The sequence below is a fragment of the Chrysemys picta genome, chromosome 22 (genome assembly GCF_011386835.1).
Source record: "Chrysemys picta bellii isolate R12L10 chromosome 22, ASM1138683v2, whole genome shotgun sequence".
Classification (NCBI taxonomy): domain Eukaryota; kingdom Metazoa; phylum Chordata; order Testudines; family Emydidae; genus Chrysemys; species Chrysemys picta.
Window position 1 is genome coordinate 19,857,543 of NC_088812.1, and position 15,195 is coordinate 19,872,737.

The 15,195-nt window shown below is 52.0% G+C and overlaps 1 protein-coding gene and 1 long non-coding RNA gene across 9 annotated transcripts in view; one reads left to right on the forward strand and one right to left on the reverse strand.

The window, feature by feature from the left end:
* The window catches only part of PDE1B (phosphodiesterase 1B), a 147,745-nt gene that overhangs the window by 54,789 nt on the left and 77,761 nt on the right, over positions 1-15,195 (forward strand). The gene's annotated exons all lie outside the window — the stretch shown is intronic.
* Positions 3,806-9,559, reverse strand: LOC122174548 (uncharacterized). Of its 2 annotated transcripts, none has more exons than XR_006176566.2 (2): positions 9,346-9,559; positions 3,806-7,817 (listed from the first exon to the last, which is right to left on the reverse strand). It is a non-coding gene; the product is annotated as an uncharacterized LOC122174548 (long non-coding RNA). The 2 variants fall into 2 exon arrangements; XR_006176567.2 differs by having other exon boundaries at positions 9,220-9,559.

The following is a 15,195-nucleotide window of genomic DNA, read 5'->3' on the forward strand; positions in this document are numbered from 1 at the left end:
GGCTCTGTGGATATGGGGAAAGCCGTAGATTTGATATATCTTGACTTTAGCAAAGCTTTTAATACGGTCTTTCACAGTATTCTTGCCAGCAAGTTAAAGAAGTATGGATTGGATGAATGTACTATAAGGTGGATAGAAAGCTGGCTAGATTGTCAGGCTCAATGGGTAGTGATCAACAGCTCCATGTCTAGTTGGCAGCCGGTATCAAGCGGAGTGCCCCAGGGGTCAGTCCTGGGGCTGGTTTTGTTCAACAGCTTCATTTATGATCTGGACGATGGGATGAATTACACCCTCAGCAAGTTCGCGGATGACACTAAGTTGCGGGGAGAGGTAGAAATGCTGGAGGGTAGGGATAGGATACAGAGGGACCTGGACAAATTGGAGGATTGGGCCAAAAGAAATCTGATGAGGTTCAACAAGGACAAGTGCCGAGTCCTGCACTTAGGACGGAAGAATCCCATGCACTGCTACAGGCTGGGGACAGACTTGCTAAGCAGCAGTTCTGCAGAAAAGGACCTATAGTGGACGAGAAGCTGGATATGAGTCAGCAGTGTGCACTTGTTGCCAAGAAGACCAACAGCATATTGGGCTGCATTAGTAGGAACATTGCCAGCAGATCGAGGGAAGTGATTATTCCCCTCTATTCGGCACTGGTGAGGCCACACCTGGAGTATTGCATCCAGTTTTGGGCTCCCTCACTACAGAAGGGATGTGGACAAATTGGAGAGAGTCCAGCGGAGGGCAACTGTCAAGGCTGTATCCCCACTTTGAACTTTAGGGTACAAATGTAGGGGCCTGCATGAAAACTTCTAAGCTTAACTACCAGCTTAGCTCTGGTCCGCTGCCACCATCCCAAGGCTAATTTCCTCCCCTGGGTAGTCTTGAGAGACCTTCACCAATTCCCTGGTGAATACAGATCCAAACCCCTTGGATCTTAAAACAAGGAGAAATTAACCATTCCCCTCCTTCCTCCCACCAACTCCTGGTGAATACAGATCCAACCCGCTTGGATCTAAAACAAGGAGAAATTAACCATTCCCCTCCTTCCTCCCACCAACTCCTGGTGAATGAAGATCCAAACCCCTTGGATCTTAAACAAGGAAAAATCAATCAGGTTCTTAAAAAGAAGGTTTTTAATTAAAGAAAAAGGTAAAAATCATCTCTGTAAAATCAGTATGGAAATAACCTTATAGGGTAATCAAACTTAAAGAGCTCAGAGGATTCCCCTCTAGTCTTAGGTTCAAAGTACAGCAAACAAAGATAAACACTCTAGTAAAAGGTACATTTACAAGTTGAGAAAACAAAGGAAAACTAACACGCCTTGCCTGGCTATTTACTTACAAGTTTGAAATAGGAGAGACTTGTTTAGAAAGATGTGGAGAACCTGGATTGATGTCTGGTCCCTCTCAGTCCCGAGAGCAAACACACTCCCAAAACAAAGAACACAAACAAAAGCCTTCCCCCCCCAAGATTTGAAAGTATCTTGTCCCCTTATTGGTCCTTTAGGTCAGATGCCAGCCAGGATACCTGAGCTTCTTAACCCTTTACAGGGAAAAGGATTTTGGAGTCTCTGGCCAGGAGGGATTTTATAGTACTGTACACAGGACAGCTGTTACCCTTCCCTTTATAGTTATGACAGCAACGAAAATGATTAGGGGGCTGGAGCACATGACTTATGAGAAGAGGCTGATGGAACTGGGGTTATTTAGTCTGCAGAAGAGAAGAGGGAGGTGGGGATTTGATAGTAGCCTTCAACTACGTGAAGGGGGTTCCAAAGAGGATGGAGCTCAGCTGTTCTCAGTGGTGGCAGAATACAGAACAAGAAGCAGTGATCTCAAGTTGCAGTGTGGGAGGTCCAGGTTGGATATTAGGAAACACTATTTCACTAGGAGGGTGGTGAAGCACTGGAATGGGTTACCTAGGAAGGTGGTGGAATCTCCTTCCTTAGAGGTTTTTAAGGTCAGGCTTGACAAAGCCCTGGCTGGGATGATTTAGTTGGTGTTGGTCCTGCTTTGAGCAGGGGATTGGACTAGATGACCTCCTGAGGTCCCTTCCAACCCTGATATTCTATGATATGGCATGAGAAGAGACTCTTGGCTTTCAATTAAAAAAATAACAGTACATTTCCAGCCCTCCTGGGTGCTGAGAAAAATTTGAAAATATGCCCCATGAGGCAACGGAAAAGAGCCTGTTTATTATTTTTTAAAATCTCATGATTTTCAAGATGGTCTAGGGGTGTTGGCGACAGAGACTGCAGTAGGAGATGGCTGTGTGAGCTCTGCTGGACAAGTAATCTCTTGGACAGCGTAGCTGGATGCCAGGGCATGTGCTGGCCAGGTCTGGGCTTGGGCTGATCTCCAGGGGTGTTGAGATTGTGTAGAACTCTTCTATGGTTTCCTCCCTTGTTCTCTGCCTGTACTTGCCAGCTTGCTGGGCGTGGGTACAGCCGGCACCACGGCATGTTCCGCAGCTCTGCCTGCTGCTCCCATCTGCCTGTCTGTCCATCTTCCTTCTGCACCAGCTGGCTGGATGTAGGTGGGTGTCTATGGGAACGAGCAGGATTGTAGTGTAGGGGAGGGTATGCCTACATGGCAAGGACCTCACAGCAGTGAGTCTCAGAGTCCTGATCTGTAGCCTGGAGCTTGTGGGGCTCGTGCTGTGGTGCTAGAAATAGCCATGTAGACATTCCTGCCCGGGCTGGAGCTGAGTCCAAATGGCCACATGGTTATCATAGTGCAAGCCCTGCGAGCCTCAGTCTGGAGCCCCGGGCTCCGAGACTTGCTGCCACAGGGGAGTTTTGCCATGGAGCCATCCCCTATAGACCAGAATGGGAGGCAGCTGGGCACAGCCGCACCCTGTGAGTCCCAATGGGCTCCCAAAGGCCAGGGCGATGCTGGAAGCTTTTGCCAGCATGCTCATGTCAGCTGGGGGTGTTTTTTTCATGGCATTTTTATGCCGTGTAGACGCAGCGATATTGGCAAACGCTCCTTCTGGCTGGTGTAAGCTGGCCAACAACCCCCTTTGACCATAGCCTCAGCCAGCTTGGCCAGGGTTGTGGTGGTATGGAAGGAGCTGTTGGCTGCTCTACAGGATTCGCTGTCGTTCACTTCCCAGACTTGGTTCCCGGTTGCGTTGCTAGCTGCAGTGCTAACAAACTCCAACCCGTTCTCTGCTGGAGCCCCTGGGAGACACGCTATGCAAATAATTCAGTCTGTAGGAATTTTGTCTTCTACGCACACTCACACTCACTGTCCCCCATATGTGTATTCCCCCCCAACTCCCGCCCCACATGCTGTGTTTATTACGTGTATAGCAGTAGCTCCCAGGAGCCCCAGTCATGGCCCAGGACCCCACTGTGCCAGGCGCTGCACAAACCCGGAACAAAGAGATCGTCCCTGCCCCAAGGAGCTGACAAGCTAAGGATAAGACAAGAGACAGCCCTGGACACAGACAGATGGAGAGTACAAGGAAACAATGCAAGAACCTTGTCTAATAGGCAAGGCAGACACAGGGTGGGGGAAGGGGTAGAACTCACCAGCAGAGTGATGGGTGATGGCAGCAAACAGCATGTTCGCACCATGGTTTATTTTTTGGGTGGGATCAGCTAACTGGACAGAAAAGTGAAGGGGAGAGGGAGGGAGGGGGCTAAGAGGGGTAGGTGTGGAACGAAGCTCAGGTGAAGAGACTGAGGAGGGGAAGGGTGGAGCAAACGAGGATCAGCCCAGGGCAGAGCAAGCCAGAGCATGGTGTCATAGAAATTTCTGTCCGTTCTAGCTGAGGAATAAGGAGAAACAGACACAGCTAATCAAGCAAGGAGCCCCGGGAGGGGCGATCCGTTTATTTCAATTGCAATTGGGCTCGAGCTCATAAGTCAGCAAGAACAAAGAAAACACTTACATCAAAGCATTGTATGCAGTTGCTTATGATAATCTATCGCTCTATGATTGGCCAAAATTTGCCATCATTACCATACATAATTAGCAAGCTACATGTATCTGCCCCTCTTATGACCCCTTATTGTTCATCTATTTGCCCCCTCCTCCTTGCTTATTTTGCAAACTAAGTGGTTAGCTATCTACAGGACGCAGGCACAGAAAGGTCCATTGTCTCCAGGTTTGGAGTTTGGCTACATTTCCTCTTGAAGGAACTTCCTGACTACCTATAGCTGACCCTGCATTTTGTCCTTCTTCTTTCTCCCATGTGTATGTGACAAATTTGCCCCCTGGCAGTTAAATAGAATAATTTTATATCAATTTTTCCCCTTTGATCATGACCCATATAATGGGCTCATGATCACACTTTTCACAGCAGTAGGAGTGTTACAGCAAATATGTAGGGGTCAGAATATCAGCATCTGGCATCGTTTCCGCCTTTGCCAAAACCCATCTTTCTTGTAAAGAGAGAAATATCCCCTTCAATTTGCTAGTTGTCCTAGCACATTTAGACATTATTCACATGGACAGTTTAAACACACACAAAAAAAATAAACACAATCATCAGTAAAATCATAACACCTCCTTTCAGGAGTCCCTTTAACCAGCCTGTTAAGGAAGGGAACCAGGAAAATAAACCATCAAACCAATCATTTGTCCAGCTACCTTCAGCAGACCTGTCTTGGGCAATGTCTCTTAAGTGGGCTGCTCTGTCAAAGGTATCTTTATAGGTGTCATTCACAAATACACAACACTCTTGGCCTATGATGGTACAAGTTCCTCCTTGAGCTGCCAAAAAAAAATATCTAAAGCCATATGATTTTGTAAAGCTAATTGTCTAAGTTGCTTAAGCTCAGTGGCTTGACTTGTAACTATTGTAGCAGTTTCATTAGCCATAATTTATAAAATACCCTGGAGTCTTCTCCTAAGTCTGCGATTATTAGGGAATGTTGTCCATGTCATTGGTTCAAGGGCTGCATCCTCTTCAGCTTGAGGTTTGCTAGTGTCCCTTACATTTCTAATCTTGCCTTTATGTAATTGCTTCACAATACGAGTGGGGGTAACAACCAGGCAAGATAACAAGAACCTGAGAAGTGTACTGGAAGGGTATGATAGGCTTTATTTCCACACACCCAGTAAGAACCAAACCCTGCTGGAACAGGGCCGGGAGGAGTATCCCATGTCACTCCCAACGCTTTTTGTAACAGGGATGTATAACGTCCCATAAACCCAATAGGCCCGTGCTTCGAGGAGATGTCTCCGTCTCTACATTTCTGCCTGCATACAGACATTGTCCATTGGAGTTTTCCCATACCATAGTGCAGCTTTCATAGCAGACACTATTGGCGCAGGCACCCTTGTGGTTAATGTCGTCAGTGGTGTCAAAACAATAAACGAGGGGAGTGACCCACTCTCCATCACCACCCGGGCCCACATAGTATTTGCAAGTACTGTTCCCTAAAAACAGGCCTAGCCCATTTCCCAGGAGACACCACTCACCCTGCGCCTTGAAGGTTAACAAATACCCGGAGTTAGGGTTTATACCTTCTTGTTGCCAGGTATGAGTCGTAGCCTGATGGGGAGTAACATACACCTATGAATGAGTAATATCTGCAGCCATCAAAGGGATAGGAAGGAAAGAAAGTCCTCATTCCGCATCGGGAGGCACCAAGGTGCACACCCAGCATGAGTCATTCCTCCATTCTGGGATTCTATTCCTCCCCACATGGCTAAATTTAATGAAATTATTATGGTCATAAGAAAGGGAAGGGGAAAAACAACAAAATCAACACAGGAAACATTTTCACAAAAGGTTAAAATACCAACATATAAAAGAAAAAAGAGCAATAAACGCTAATCCAAATAATACAGTCCAATCTTCTATATCCATCGAAAACTGATATCAGTCGTTTAGGGCCTTGGCTGCCCTGTAGTCATCTACTTCGGGTTGGCCTTGCCGGTTGGCCAACAAGCGTCGCTCCCACGCTGGGGACCTTATCTGGGGTTCCCTTTCGAGTGAATTTAAGTTTCAGTCCAGGCAAGGTCTACACCATCCACTGATCCTCTAGTCAATCTTTCATTAGTGAAAGATTGGGTATTTCGTTAATTTAGAAGGAGAGTAACAGCATGTGGAACTTTTACCACTAGGTGATGTCTCTGTACCAACTCTTGAGCTTTCTCAATTAACAAAGCTGCAGCAGCTAGGGCTTTAAGACAGTCTACTGCGTCTCTTGCAACAGGATTCAGTAGTGCTAAAAAATAGGCCACAGGCTGTTGCTGTGATCCTAAAGCTTGCATAAGAACACCAGAGGCCACTCCCGCCCTTTCATGAACAAATAAGGTAAAAGGTTTCCTAGAATCCGGGAATCCCAAGGCAGGTGCCGATGCAAGGGCTGTCTTGATACTCTCAAAGGATTTGGTAGCATCTTTAGTCCATTTCACTGGGTCAGGTTCATCCTTAGTGGTCATCTGCACTAGTGGTTTTGACATTTCCCCATACTCAGGAATCCAGGACTTACAGAATCCTGCCATGCCGAGGAACCCCCTTAACTGTCTCTTTGTCTTGGGCTGGGGTACATTTAAAATGGCACTTATTCTTTCCTGAGCAAGGCTTCTCATTCCTGGTTTTAGTATGTGCCCTAAATATTTCACCTCCTGTGAGCAATATTGAATCTTTGAGGGTGACACCTTGTGTCCTTTCATTGCTAAGGCACATAAAAACTCTATCGAGTCCTGCTCATTAATTAGTCTCTTGTGTTTCTGAGCATAATAAAAGATCATCCACACACAAAAGCAACATAGACTGTCCTGGGAGAATTACATCTTGTAAATCTTTATACAACACAGCTGAAAATATAGCGGGGGATTCCACATACCCCTGAGGGAGATGCCCCCATGATATCTGGGATGACCCCCTAAAAATGACTCAATTAAAGGAGTCAGTCCCTCTATTGCCTCTCGTGGGAGAGGGTATTGGGGAATGCGAGGGGGGTCTATGTCTGTCCTAACACATATCCGAACTGGCTCAGCTGACTTTAGTAATTCCACGTCAGTGTTTTTTATTCCCCATACCCAAGGTGAGACAGCATTTTCCAGTTCCCTGGGAAGCATTGCTAAATATAAAGGAGTTTCATGATTCATTAGAGCCATCAAGGGAATGACAGAGTCATTTGGCAGGCTCAAAAGAATGCCTTGGTCAGAGCAGTGAATAGTAGCCCGGAGTTTGCACAGCAAATCGTGTCCCAATAAAACTGGTTGGTCCTTGGGTAAGTAGGAAAGTGTGTTCCTCAGACAGGGGCCCTATGTGTATGCTTAAAGGTTTGGAAATCTGACAACGAAAAGGATTTCCTTCAATTCCCATAACACGTTCAATTTTGCCACTTTTAGGAAGATCCAAATCAGTAAGGATGGAAAGGGTGGCTCCTGTGTCTAATAAGCAATCATACTGTTTTCCTCCAATCATCAAAGGAACTAGGGGATCATTGCGGGATAAGGAAAACACTGGGCAACATAACAACGTGGAACCCCCTTTATCCCATCAGTCATAAAGTCCCCCATTCTGCATTAACCCCTGGAAGGGTTGATTAGGCGGTGTCCAAGCTGGACCTTGGCCCTTATTAACACCTTGAGGAGCTTTAAGTTGTCCCTGGGCTCTCAGTTTACAATCTCTGTTCATGTGCCTTTCTTGATGACAGTAATAAATTAAAAGTCCTCTGGACCCCCCTTTATTGGGTCCCACTCTACCAATGAACCCTTGTCCTCTTCCTCGGCCTCTGCCGACACCAGGCTCTGCTTCCTTCAATACAGCCACCAACATTCTTATATTCCCTTTTTTCTTCCTTCACCCTCTCAGGCTTTCGTCAGGCTTCTCACCCATTAAACACTCTGAAAGAGAGAGCGGCATCCCTGCAAATTTTCCACATCATTTAATCTCCACCTTATATCTTCTGCAGCCTGGTCTCTAAACAATCCTCTTATCACTGGCATATTTGCCCCTGCTTTAGGATCTAGACCCCCAAACAACCTAGCAGCTTTCATCAGTCTTTCATAATAGTCTGAGGGGTGTTCATGTGGGCCTTGATGGACAGAAGTTACTTTACTCCAATTAGTAGTTCTCTGCCCAGCCTTCTTAATTCCATTTAAAATTACAGTCTTTAAAGAGGTTAACTTATATTGTTCTCCAGCATTGTTGTAATCTCAGTTAGGATCACCCCCAGTTACATCTCCTGCTGTCCGGGCATTCCGTCCTGGTGGGGGGTGGGGGTAAATCACCTATAGACTCCTGAGCTCGACTGAGCACTTGTTTCCTTTCTTTCAATGTCCTATGTACAGATTCTGGGTTGTCCCTGACCCTTGGGGTGGTAATCTTTCAATTCAATAGGTCACTGATAGAGAAAGGAGTGTGGACAACCTGACCCTCTCCGGTATGAACAGGGTACTGTTTTTAGGGCAATTGGAGTACCGGAAGGTCCTGTCCTCCTTGTTTAATTAACTTGAAATTGACGTTTCCATGAACACACTCGGGAGACTAACTCCATGAGCCGGTCGAGGAGTCAGGCAGACTTCTCCTGCGAACGTGGCTTCAGGTATTATAGGCCACTGGCAGATCAGGATACGATGTGGCTTGGGGTCGGGATAGGGTTAGAGGCAGATCCTACACCGGTGCAGAGGCGGTCCCTGGGACCACCCGATTTATCTGAATGGGAAGGGGTTGAGGGGACACAGCTGGTTGGGAAACAGGCCTATAATCCTCTTCCTCTACTCTACACTGCTGGTAAGGAGGAGGTTTAGTTTGTTGTAGCATGAGAGTGCACTCTTTATCTTTGCAAATTGGAGCAACACTATAAAACAAATACAAATAATTAATTCGTTCTGGTCTTAAATCTTCCAGGATGGTTCTCAAGGTTTTGAGGCGAAGTCTTCCCCAATTCCTGAGAACACATCCCAGAAGTGTGCCGGCATCGAATTTCCCCTGACAATTTCCCATGTCAGGTCTAACTGACTCCTAAATTCCCTGCTTCAGTTCTCCACCATCCGCAGTGTTACCGAGACGCAGTCAGTGACGGTTTCCTTTATGTCCGGGGGAGACCACCCAGCCTATCCAGTCAGCCTCCGTTCCTGCCTGGGTAATCTCCTGTCATCTGAAACTTGTTTTTATACTGGGCTGGCACTCTAAAAGTGTTTAACTGCCAGATGGATGTCCCAGTAATTTCACCGAGGCTGTCCAAAGGAAACCGTCGGGTCTAAGACCCCCGTGTACACATAACATAAAACAGAGACAATTTACTCGTCTCCTGATGAGGCCTCTTCCAACGCGATCTGTCTCGTTGCTTGTGATCCGTCTCTCAGAATCCTCCTTATCGTCCCTGCCTGGGGCCAACTCCCAAGACAATACAACCCAAGGTAAACTCACCTCAGCGTGCGCTGGTCCTTCTCGAGGAAGGGGCCCCAGAGCGGTTCCGAGCTGGAGAAGTCCCTTTGTGGTCGCCAAAACTGTTATAGAAATTTCTGTCCGTTCCAGCTGAGGAATAAGGAGAAACAGACACAGCTAATCAAGCAAGGAGCCCCGGGAGGGGCGATCCGTTTATTTCAATTGCAATTGGGTTCAAGCTCATAAGTCAGCAAGAACAAAGAAAACACTTACACCAAAGCATTATATGCAGTTGCTTATGATAATCTATCGCTCTATGATTGGCCAAAATTTGCCATCATTACCATACATAATTAGCAAGCTACATGTATCTGCCCCTCTTATGACCCCTTATTGTTCATCTGTTTACCCCCTCCTCCTTGCTTATTTTGCAAACTAAGTGGTTAGCTATCTACAGGACGCAGGCACAGAAAGGTCCATTGTCTCCAGGTTTGGAGTTTGGCTACATTTCCTCTTGAAGGAACTTCCTGACTACCTATAGCTAACCCTGCATTTTGTCCTTCTTCTTTCTCCCATGTATATGTAACAAATTTGCCCCTGGCAGTTAAGTAGAATAATTTTATATCAATGGTATGCAGTTTTGACTGACTGTCCCGAGGCTCCAGCTTTGTCTGCTCCTGGTCCTACCAAAGGAGTGTCTGGCTGGCTGCTCTGCAGTTCTCCCCCAGAACCACATGGTGTGGAGGTGGGGGAGGCACCACCAGTGTCATCCAGCCCCTGGGAGGGGGGGACTCCCCAGCACAGTTCAGGGTCCAGGCCCTCCCACGCGCCGACGTGCAGCAGTCCCTGCTTTGCCTGCTTCTGCTCCTGCCCTCTGTTGGTTAGGGTTACCATATTTAGTGCCTCCGAAAGGAGGACACTCCACGGGGCCCCGGCCCCGCCCCGCCCATGCCCAACTCCGCCCCTCCCCAAAGTCTCCGCCCCCTCCCCTGCTTCCTGCGAACATTTGGCACCGCCGGCCCGTCCCCCGAGCCCCCGGCCCGTCCCGGCCTGGCACCGCCGGCCCGGCCCCCGAGCCCCCGGCCCGGCCCAGCACCGCTCCGCCGGCCCGGCCCCCGAGCCCCCGGACCGGCACCGCTCCGCCGGCCCGGCCCCCGGCCCGGCACCGCTCTGCCGGCCCGGCCCCCGAGTCCCCGGCCCCTGGCCCGGCACCGCACCGCCGGCCCGGCCCCCGAGCACCCACACGGCCGGCCCCGCATGTCCCGATTTTCCCGGACATGTCCAGCTTTTTGGGATTTCCCCCCGGACGGGGATTTGGAGCCCAAAAAGCTGGCCATGTCCGGGAAAATCCGGACGTATGGTAACCCTACTGTTGGTGATAATCATGACTCTGGATCTGTCTGCAGTGGAGCTGGAGGGGTACTGCCCAGCTCGGGTATACATACATGTGCTAGCTCTGGGCAAGCTAATGTAATCAAAATCACAGTGTAGCTGCAGCAGCGTGGGCAGCGGGATGGGCTAGCTGCCTAAGTATGGACCGGCAGGAGCGGCTCGAGCTGTTTTGCTGGGCACCGGGAAAAACATTTTTAGTGCCCCCACTTCCCAACCTGGGTGGCAGAGAGAAAACCCCCCGTGCTGACCAGTCAGCACAGGAAATGGGGCAGCCAATCACAGAAATGCAGCACCCTCTGGCAGGGCCGGCTCTAGGATTTTTGCCGCCCAAAGCAAAAACAATTTTGGCCGCCCCCCTTCCCGGTTCTTTAATTACCCCACCCCTGGCCCTGCCTCAACTCCGCCCCTTCCCCAAATCCCCAGCCCTGCCTCCTCCCCCCAGGCTCTCAAGCCTAGGAGGGAGTGGGAGAAGCGGCGCCCACGCCGCGGCCACTCGGAGTCTCCCCCCCTCCCAGGTTTGAGAGCCTGGGAGAGAGGGAGGGGGAGACTCCGAGTGGCCGCGGCGCGGGCGCCGCTTCTCCCCCTCCCTCCCAGGCTCTCAAGTCTGGGAGGAAGGGGGAGCAGCGGCGCGCGAAATAGCCGTTTCGCGCGCCGCGGCCGCTTGGGATCTCCCCCTTCCTCCCAGGTTTGAGAGCCTGGGAGGGAGGGGGAGACCCCGAGCCGCTGTGGCGCGCGAAACAGCTGTTTCGCGCGCCGTGGCAGCAGCAGCAGAGGTGAGCTAGGGTGGCTGGGGCACATTTTTAGGGGCGGCATTCTGGCGCCGGCCATGCCGCCCCTAAAAATGTGCCGCCCCAAGCACCAGCTTGTTTTGCTGGTGCCTAGAGCCGGCCCTGCCCTCTGGAAGCTTGCGCCCAGAGCAAATGCCCAGCTCGCACACTCTTGAACTAGCCCTGAGTCCCAAGTGGGATTGCACTTGGGTTGGTGACCCCTCCTGCGTCCCACGGGCCATGGCACCCACCCAGCGGCCCCTCTGAGTCCCACGGGCCACGGCACCCACCCAGTGGCCCCTCCTGCATCCCATTGGCCATGGCACTCACTCAGTGACCCCTTTTGCCCTGAGTCCAGAACTGGTTGCATTTGAAAGTGATGCTCCTGGCGGGGGGGGGGAAGGGGGAGGATAATCTTTCATTCCCTTTTGTTACTTCCAGCCATTCCTAGACTCGCCTCTCTGCTTCACAGAGGAGGTGGCTCCATGTCTTGCCCCCTCCATCCGGGATTTCCTTGTTCATGGTGTATTACTGCCATAGGGCAGGACGAGGCAGCCCAGTTCAGTCTCCACTGGAGCAAAACAATAGTTGTGTCAACGGAGGAGAAAGGTCTGTCACAGCAAGCTTGAGCCTCCCTTCCTGCCCCCCATCCTCTACACTCGCACAGGGAAAGCAACAGTGCAGTGTCCCTTGTTCCAAGGTGGCTCTGTACAGAGCCTCTTCTATCATAAAATCCATTCCAATTACGCAGCGCTGGAAGCTATTGATGGGCCAGCAGGGTGATATCGACAAGGCAGTGGGATTCCAGAATCAGCTCTTTGTCAAGGTTACCTTTTGTTTTGCAATGCACAGGCTTCTCTGTAATCAAACCAGTGAGCTGTAGCCACTATTGCTCACACAGGGACCCCATAGGGCCAGACCTAGAGGTAAGGTTACCATATGTAACAAATAAAAAAAGAGGACCCTCCACAGGGCCCTAGCCCCGCCCATTTCCCACCCCAGCCCCGCCCAACTCCGCCCATTCCCCGCCCCAACCCCGCCCTAACTCCGTCCCTCCCACTCCCAGCCACGTGGAAAGGGCTGCCCGAGCGCTACTGGCTTCACGGTTTGCCGGGCAGCCCCCAGACCCTGCGCCCCTGGCCGGCACTTCCCCAGCGCAGCTGGAGCCCAGGAGGGGAAGCGCCCAGCCGGGGGCGCAGGGTCTGGAGGCTGCCCAGCAAACCGTGAAGCTGGCAGCCCTCGGGCTTCGAGCAGCCCCCATGCACTTCCCCTCCCGGGCTCCGGCGGCGCAGGGTCCGGAGGCATGGGGGCTGCCCTAAGCCCGCAGCGCTTGGCTCTTAAACAGAGCCGAAGAGTCAGGGGAGGAGCAGAGCTGCCGCGGCCGGAGGCTCTGCTCTTCCCCTGACTCTTCAGCTCTGTTTAAGAGCGGAGCTGCCCGAGCGCTACCGGCTTCGGGCAGCCCCCGTGCCTCCGGACCCTGCGCTGCCGGCCGGGCATTTCTCCTCCCCGGCTCCAGCTGCCTCTGTTCCTCCCCTCTCAGACTTCAGCTCTGTTTAAGAGCCAAGCTGCCCGAGCCAGCACTATCGGCTTCGGGCAGCCCCCCTTGCCTCCGGACCCCAGCCGCCGGAGCAGAGCAGCTGGAGCCGTGGAGAAGTGCCCGGCTGGCGGCTGGGGTCTGGAGGCAAGGGGGGCTGCCCGAAGCCGGGAGAGCTGGCTCGGGCAGCTTGGCTCTTAAACAGAGTCGAAGTTTGAGAGGGGAGGACTCGCAGAGCAGCCGCGGGAGGGGAAGTGCCCGGACGGTATTTTTCCTGGACATGTTCGGCTTTTTGGCAATTCCCCCTGGACGGGGGTTTGATTGCCGAAAAGCCAGACATGTCTGGAAAAAACGGACGTATCGTAACCCTACTAGAGGACTCTGCCCCCCTTGCGCTGACAGTCATGTCTCCTAGCTGAGCTGGTCCTCTCTGAGCCCAGGCACTAGGGGCTAGTCCCACAAAGGGACTGAGATGTTGCAGCACCTACGTCTGATGCTCTGCTGCCTAGTGGAATCCTGAGCCCCAGTGAGGCCCTGCCGGCCTCCCTGTACTATGCACCCGAGTGAGGCCTCCTGACTCCCCTGTACCATGAAACCGAGTAAGGCCCCCCCGTACCATACACAGACAGTTAGGGATGTCCACAGTGCACAACCGCCACCGCTTTGGCAGAGAGGCTCAGAACTCGGGTCAGCTGACTCAGTCCTGTGCTATGGGGCTACAAATAGCAGGGTCAATGTTCCCACTTGGGCTGGAGCCCGTGGTCTGAGACCTACCCCTTCGGCGGGTTGCCGAGCCTGGGCCCTGCAGGCTGCATGGCTGTTCCTAGGCCCATAGCATGAGCCTGAGTCAGTGGGCCTGGGCTCTGAGACTCGCCGCAGCGGGGTTTGTAGGCACCTAAGAAAGGGCTTCACAGAAGCCAGCATGCTGTGGGGGATAAGGCCTAAGGAGAGAGGTCCCCCACCCATCAAAGGGGTTTAGTGCCTAGCTTTGCTCAGGATTCACAGCCACGGACCTTTGGCTGGAGCTGGGTGCTTAGGCCAGTGTATGGGCAAGGACATCCCCCGCTGTAGCTGGCAGCCCAGTGGTTCGGGCACTCTCCTGGGTTGTGGGAAAGCTGTGTTCAAATTCCTGCTCTGCCTCCTTTGGAGCAGGGACTTGGATCTCTCAGCTGAATGCCTGAGCCCCCAGGCCAGCGGCTGTTCCGGAGTGATGTGCTCACCAGCTCTCCTGCTGAAGCTGTTCCCCTTTGTATGAAAAATGTAATACTGGAGCAGGGGCTTGAAAGGGGTCTCCTACATCCCAAGGGCCTGCCCTAACCACCAGGCTCTGCTGTTCAACTTCTAGGGCACATCCTTGCCTTGAAAAATTCCTGATCTGGTCACCTCTGGCTGTCTTTTGTGCAGGTTAGGTGTGCTCAGAGCATGTGTACCAGACCAGGCCCTGCAGGAGAGACTGGCAGCGGAACACCTAGTTCAAGGACCCTACTGGGGCTTAGGTGGCAGCCAGGGCTCCAGGCAGTTCGGCAGCAGGAGCGCCGCCAGCTTTTCTGCCGCCTTAGGTGGCGGAAGGTCCCGCCCCAAAATGCTGCCCCCCACAGAGGCAGCGGAAGGTCCCACCGCCGAAATACCGCTGCGGTCGACGCTCCCAAATTGTACTGACCTAGGCGACCGCCTAGGTCGCCTAATGGGTTGCACTTAGGGTTACCATTCGTCCGGATTTACCTGGACATGTCCTCCTTTTTGTGCTAAAAATAGCGTCCGGGGGGAATTTGTAAAGCACTCACAATGTCCGGGATTTCCCCCCTCCCCCGGCAGAGCAGAGCGAGCGGCTGGGAGGGCTGCAGGAAAGTCCCGGGCTGGACTCAGGAGCAGCTGTAGAGGAGCCAGATCCGCCCTGCATTCTGAGCAAGTGTATCAGCACAAAGTGCAGCCCTCCCCTTTTGCAACTGGGAGCGGTTTCTGCCACGCAGCGTAGCAAAACGGGAGCGAGAGCACTTTGTGCTGATACAAGGGCAGCTCTCCCCTGCAGCCCGGTCCGGGCCAGGGACCGGGTTTTGTTGTGCTGGGGAGCTTAGCCACGTGTCCGGCTCGCACAGAGCCCAACACCCTGTTCTGAGCAGCAGGGTAAGGGGGGCAGGAGAAGGGGCAGGGAGGTTCTGGAGGGAGCAGTCAAGAAACGGGGGGGGGCTTTTTGGGGGG